Here is a 7,783-nt window from a genome sequence, read left to right as displayed (position 1 = left end):
GTTTTTTCAGCAAAACCACTCAGTGCAGAGATTAAACAAGATATGTTTCAGTGTCGCTACAGCATTCTCAAGGTATGTTTGGTTCATAATGCATAAAAACAAATGGTAGATTTCCTTTAGGTGATCAAAAGCTCATACAGTTCTCAAAATGGTATCAATTAAATTATCAGCTCGTCCCACATAAAATGAAACCCCAGACACCAAACACTAAAAGGAATAAAAAAATAGAGAGGCAATATATCAGCCTTAACCTCATAGTGACCAGGCCCTTCTCTGTGTTTGCATTTTCATTTTTCAATCCCCACCTTCAAAACTCAATGGGGCACATTTACTTACCCAATCCCTGCGCGGTCCCCAAGGTGCATTGTCCACCGGAATGCCCATCTGCCGCGATTCATGAAGATTGGGCGCCTGATATCTTGCATGTGTCGCTTCCCCGATTAGGTCCACCGGAGTTCACCTTCTTCCTCCCGGTGCATGGCTTGCGACACAAATTGAATTGTTAAATCCTGCGCGACGTCTGACAGCCCGCCCCCCGATTTGTGTCTCGTGAAAGCCGGCGCAATTGTGACACAAAACAATTGCGTGCGACACAATCCCCACCGCGATCCCAGAAAAATCGGGAAACCCGACGGAAATGCGGCCACTGGACCTTAGTAAATAAGCCCCTATAACTTTTTTAGTTTTCTTAATGCAGGGAAATTGGTGAAAACACTAATTTGTGCGATTTTCTCATGGGCTTGGTTTTTATGGCTTTCGCTGTGCACCCCAAATAACATGTAATTTTTATTCTTTGGGTTGGTACAATCACGTGGTTACTAAATCTTATAATGTTTTCATACATTTACACAAATTAAAACCTCCTCTACAAAAAAATTGTGTCATATTCTGGCTGTATGAACTTTTTCATACTTCAGTGTACGGAGCTGTGTGTGGTGTCATTTTTTGCAAGATGAGATGATGATTTCAATGCTCCCATTCTGAGGACTGTACAACCTTTTCATCACTTTTTATAAAAAAATTTTGCGGCTTCAACTTTGGACACCATTTTCCATTACGGTCGGGAATAACTGTTGTTATATTTTGATAAATTGGACATTTTGGGACGCGGCGATACCTAACATGTTTATGATTTTTACAGTTTTCTATCAGTTTTAAGGAAAGGAGGTAAAAATTTACATATTTAGGGGTTTTTTTATCAGTTCACTTTTACTAGGTTGTCTGCTTGATCCTTCCCTATACTGTCATACTACAGTATGTCAGTATATGGGGATTTTACCGACCATTTATTACAACGTGCCCCGAACATTGTAACAAATGGGCAGAAATGGTTTTGGTAAACGGAGATAATATACATGGCTTTTAGAAAGCCTAAAACTAATTGCAAAATTTGAGGATGACTTGGCCAGTAAAGTTTTTTTTTTTTTTGGGGGGGGGGGACGATACTGATGACACATCCCTAGGATAAATGATTGCTCCACCACAAGGAATCCTAAAAAGCTATTTGAAGTAACAGTAGTGGTGCTATAGTGTTTGCAGCTCAGTCCCATTGAGGTGGATGGGGCTCAGCTGTAATTCCAACCACGGCTGCTTAACAATATACAGTTCTGTTCTGCGTCATGAACAAAGTCTTATCAGACCTCCACTGATCAAATATTAATCACTTATCCTAAGGAAATATCATCTATATTTTAGTCCAGAAAAACTCCTTGTAGTCTCAATAGGACGTAACATCTTATGCTGCTTTATGAACATATTCCAGTGTGCTCCGTGTTTGTCATTTGTGATCTACATTTAGATTTGTATATTTTTGTATATATTTACATTGTCAACTATTTCAATAATATTTATACATGTGTTTTAATCACACGGTTTTGATGCATCTCTCTCTTTTATGACCTATGCATCCAGGACTTTTCCATGGGTAGAGCACTCTATATATGCGCTTTATTACAGAGCTTATTGCCCATAATGTAGATGCAGGATGCTATTTGTATGTCTCTAATCTTTGCTCACATCTAGGCCCTGGACCCTCCAGTGATGTTTCAATTTGATCTGCAATTGAATTTTGTATAATCAGTATAATCTGTGTAGGTGATCTCTCATTGAATAACAATGTTTACCTTGAAGTTAATTGAAAATTAGAGTGCCTTATTTAGGTATAGTTTATTTAGGTATAGTTTTGGGTTTGTAAGGTGTGATATACAGTATATGATATTTTCTTACATCTCAAGAGCCTTTTCCAAACAGTGAGCCATTTAGAAGGTTCCCCAATTTTTTGGTTTCATTTTCAGCATTGTGATTTTGTAGGATTCAGTGTCCTATCCCTATTTAAAGGAGTTGTCCAGTACATTTGCATGTTGAGATCAGACAATGCCATGTAATGGTTGACTTTCTGTTTAAACTTAAACTATCCCCTGTTGAGCTCTTGTTCCCCTGAACTGAACTCTGCATGTCCATCCGGTTAGTAAGGTTTGCAAGTGAATGGAGCGAGTTTATCAGACCTGCAAGGACAACTTGTTTCCTCTGTCCCCTTCCCCTTCCAATAGGACTTTGTCAAGGTTCTTGGGATCTGATTAAGGAAGGGAAGGTAGCCGCAGCCACAAAGTCCTGGCAAGAATACTTGTCCAAAAATAAACACAAAAATTGTCCTCCGCTAGTATTGACATTCTAGGATCATCTAGAAAAGAAGCTTATAATTAGCAGCACCGTGCGCAGGGACAAAATATCCGGAGCTCCGGGCTGCTAATTGTGCATGTCCCTGCACCTCCCTCTCCGATGCTCCGGTGAATTCACTCCCCCCTCATGACATCACCTCTCTCTCCCAGCATATGAGCAGGAGGTGGCGAGGGTGTGCATAATTAGCAGCCCAGAGCGCCAGACATCTTGTTGCAAATTAGAAGTTCCTTTATAGGTGATCCAGACATGTCAAGAGTAGCAGTAGACAGGATTATCTTCAAGAGGAGCGGAGGTGGGTATTTGTACATACACAGTGGTTGTTAGCTGCATTCTGTTAGTCGCTGTCATATCAGGATTTTTACAGATCCAATCATTTTACAATATACTGCAATATAGTCCCAGGGCGCTTGGCAATGATCCATTAAATAGTGTCCAGGTAGCCACATTTTTGGCATTTCACAACCTAAAAATTTGAATAAAAAGATTGCACAGTCCCAAAAATGATAGAAATGAAAAATGGCAACTCAAAAAAATGACACCTTACAAACATGCGTGCATTAAAGTATGAAAAAGTTATTGGTATCAGAATAAGGCGAAACTAAGAAATTTTCTTTCATACAAAAGATTTTCGTTTTAAAAAAAATCTACTAAGACCTAATAAAACCTATCAATTTGGTATTAGCATGGTCTTACCAACCCAAAGAATAAAGTAGAGACATTATTTGTAACGTACAGTGAAAGCCGTAAAAACTAAGCCCAAAGAAAATGCTCTTTGTTTGTCAGTTTCACTGCCTTTGGAATTTTTTTCCCACTTTCCAGTACAAGGCATGGAATATAAAATACACTCACTAGGAAGTACAATTTGTTACGCAAAATATAAAACCTTACAGCAAAAGTAGGGAAACATCTGATTAGTTTCATCAGGCAACAGACCAGAGAGGCGTACCCCCAAAAAGAAAGGGTACCGGCAGTGGCGTAACTTGAATCTGCAGGGCCCCAGTGCAAAGTCTGTGCCATGTCCCCGACTATAATGGATGTTTTAAAGTACTGGTCTTCTCATATGGGAAAGTGACACCTTATGGGCCACTAAGCCTCCTGGGTCCGGCACCCTCTGCACCCCTTCAAGTTACGCCCCTAGGTACCGGCAGAGAAATCGGCTGTTTACCAGTGGCTGCATCTACCACTTTCAACAAAGTGCTTGAAACCTTGTCAGAGATCAGGTGGGTGCATGTGGCTAACACCAAGCCCTGTGATCTCTGGGACCCAAGAACCCAACGCATAACTGGAAATGGGAATTGGACGGTCAGTGCTGGACTGTAACCAACTATAGAAATGTGTTCTGGGTGCATTATATTTACACTGTAGGACATTAAAAGAGCAAATTACATTGGGTTCATTAATATTCCCCGAGGTCACCACCTTCACTTTCTGTTCATCAAACCGTTGTACAAGCCCAGGGTTGAGCAGCTTTGTTGCAGGATCCTGAGACTTTCTTATAACCCGTTTATTAGATATTTGCAGACCAAGGGTTAAGAGATTCATCATCTCAATGGTTAACTTTGCAGATGTAAAGTATGGTAGAATATACTGAAAAGAAACAAATACACATAGAACGGCGAGGACTGACAGGCGTGAATGCACCTCCACGGCTCCACAGAGATCTATATCGTAGACTGCAGTAGTACGCATAGTGACAATATCTCTCCAATTTATAATCTGTCTTCAGCAACTCGCCAAGATGGGAGAGCCAATGCCAATTATACTGCAGCTGTCATGACAATACATCTATCTTCATTCCTAATGTATTTCTGGCTATATGTGCGACTGGGAATAATAAAGTTTGCAGTTATTTCTTATCCATGTTTCCATCTATACAGCTGGATCTTACACCTGGTATAATGGTTTTTGCATTTCATCTTCAGGTTTCTTGCTAAAATATAAATTTTATCACATAAAGTAGATATTTGTCAGCCACCTCCATTGGCTACTGCCATCTGCAGGCTCTAGGATCATGCAGGCTCTTGGGTGATGGACACTGCGTGCCCCTAGTGCTGTATTACTGTAGATCTTTCATTAAAATATATAGTATAAAACATGACAATACATAACATAAACCAAACATAATAGACAATATATACAAAATATTTGCAATAACTCATCTGCTGGTCCATCCCCATTCACACATAGCACAAGCACATAGAAATAACAATAACATACACCAAAATGATTAAACACTAAATATCACCACCTCCACCCAACCGATTATCACATCCTAAGCCAAACCCTAAAACAACAAAGACAAGCCACACCTACAAATTAACATAAATGAACATAAACACACCCCACACCGATATATCATTATATCCCACATCCTTAATTTTGCCTTATGTGTCTTAGGCTCCAGGTAAGTTGTTTTATGTTTCATGACATCACCAGCTCTCCGGCACTTCCTGTGTAGACACGCGCACGGTCGTGCGCTTGGTGCGCCGAAGCAGCTTCAGCTAAAAAGATTAAAAAGTGTTTAAACCGCGATGTAGTGGTTTAGGACAGTAACGAAAATAAGCTCCGGCACCAGCTCACCCTGAGCTGGTGCTCGGTATTTGCACCTTACACCTACTATTTCATGTGGTAGGTTTCCTTTAAGGTTACTGTTCTTATTACACATGGAAATAAATAGAATATGCATCACTATATTACCTTGGCGAGGGTTTTCTCTCTGGATACAGTTTCACCTTGTTCTCTAGGTTTATGTATAATGTAAGAGGGGTACCCACTTTTTTTAATTTTCTCCCCCCTCGTATCAAGTCTAAATCTCACATTACATCGCTCATTCACAATCTGTTTTACCCAAAGCAACTGTTATTATGGTAAAGATTAAACCATCCTTCAAGGATGGGAACTGTCACACACAAGGAGATTATTCCTATCAGTCTCTTTCACAAAAACATCTGCCATCTCAAGTATGACTCAAACATCCAAGAATCGCAACTCGCAACGTGAATTTCAAAGTGGGCTCTATATTATTTCATAAAAATGTGAAAATGTCCCTCAGTTGGGTCTCTGTACCCTCCCAGATAGTGAAGACATCATCAATGTAACGTCACCATCTCAAAAAAACATCAAAATGGTGGCATACAAAGATGTCCATCGTGGACCCTTGTTGTTGGACAGAAAATTGGTCCCTGAACAAGAGATAATTATCCATTAGGATGATCTCTAGAAGGGAAATAAAACATGACTGCTACTCATAAAAAGGAAAGAACAGCTCAAAAACTTATGTACCACTGCTAAAACGTGTGTATATGCAATGGATACCAGGATGATGTCACCCTCTGTTGTAATTTAAGTTTAATCTATGCTATAAACCTGCAAGACCTTCATCAATTTAAAACAAGTCTTTCTGATGCCCTGTCAAAGTTTCAGGCTGAACAAGTGGACAGGCCGAACAAAACTGAAAATGGAAGAGAGACATGGAGGATTATTGGGAAAAATCTACAACTGTCAATCTGATGATCAGCATAACTCTGGACATTCATCTAGTGCCAATTAAAAAGAAAAACTTGTATTCGAATCACTGTGTAATTTTTGTGAATCACATGATCTCTGTAAAATCATGTGATCTTTGTAAAACCAACTTTTTGATGTCATATCCCATGCACACCCACTTGATGTGGTCATTTCCCCAATATTTATTTTGCATTGTACACTTGTTTTTGTGCTTGAGAAAGGCTCATCTCCTTGTGAGCCGAAACATTGCAGTGGACACTGGGTGAATAAAGCTCCTTAAAGCGAACCTGTCTCCTGTCAAGAATGTCATTTTTAGCTGGTGTCAGGCTCCAATAGCCTATGCTATATAAATTTTATAAATGAGTTTGTCAGCATTTTTGATCTTTTCAGTACCTTATACACCATATATAGTACCGTAAGTATAAGCAGTTTTTCAGCAGAAAAAATGTGCTGAAAAACCCTAAATTGGCTTATACTCGAGTCAATGAAAAAACCCTCTGTACTCACCTTTCTGACGCCCCCCCAGGTCCTCTTCTGTCTTCAGCTCCGGGTCTTCGGCTCCCTGCGCGGTCTCATCGCACACACCATGACATCAGCCGCTTGCCGACATCATAATTTGTGCGCTGTCATCGGCACACACTATGATGTGGTTGGCGTCATGGTGTGTGCGACGGAACCGCGCGGGTAGGTGAAGATGGAGCCGGAGCTGAAGACAGAAGAGGACATGCAGGGGGAGTGAGAAAGGTGAGTACAGAGGGTTTTTTTTAGTCTGAGCAGTGGGCTGCTGGCTATATACAGGGTGGGGGGAAGGCACTGGCTATATATGGGGGGGGCAGGCAATGGTTATATACTAGGAGACAGGCACTAGCTATATGCTGAGGGGCAGTCACTGGCTATATACTGTGGATCAGGTATAGCTATATACTGTGGGACAGGCACTGGCTATATACTAGGGGGCACTAGCTGGCTCTATAGGAGGGGACAGGGGGCTGCTGGCTATATTCAAGGGAAAACAGGGGGCTGCTGGCTATATGCTGGGCGGCATGTGACCAATGCAATTCCCACCCTCAGCTTATACTTGAGTCAATAGATTTTACCATTTTTTGTGTTTAAATAAGGGGCCTCGGCTTATACTCGGGTCGACTTATACTCAACTATATACGGTGCATTTAATTCCCTTTACCTGGCTCCCTGCCAGCACCATGTGGCGAGTCCCAGGGGAGGAACAGCTACAGCCTTTGTTTGCCTGTGTCTTCTCATGCATTCTTTCTCTCCTCCACACCATCCTCCTCCCTCCCCTGTCTGCTCAATGTAAATGAAAGGAAGTGGGGAGGGTGAGGGAGCTACATGAGTGTGAAGGAGAGCCGACTGACACAGGAACACATAGGGTGCAGCTGTATCCCCTTCCCCCAGGAATCATCACACGCAGTTGGTAGGAATTCAAGTGATGTGAATTAAACTTATATAAAATCATAAAACGATTCAGAATGCTGACAAAGGCATTTTTAAAAATCACCGTAGCACAAGCTAATGGAACCTGACACCAGCTAAAAATGTAATTCCTGGTAACAGGTGCACTTTTGTCACAAAAATGCTT

The sequence above is a fragment of the Engystomops pustulosus genome, chromosome 10 (genome assembly GCF_040894005.1).
Source record: "Engystomops pustulosus chromosome 10, aEngPut4.maternal, whole genome shotgun sequence".
In the NCBI taxonomy this organism is placed as follows: domain Eukaryota; kingdom Metazoa; phylum Chordata; class Amphibia; order Anura; family Leptodactylidae; genus Engystomops; species Engystomops pustulosus.
The sequence above is the reverse complement of the archived record's forward strand: the minus strand, read 5'-3'. Positions refer to the sequence as shown.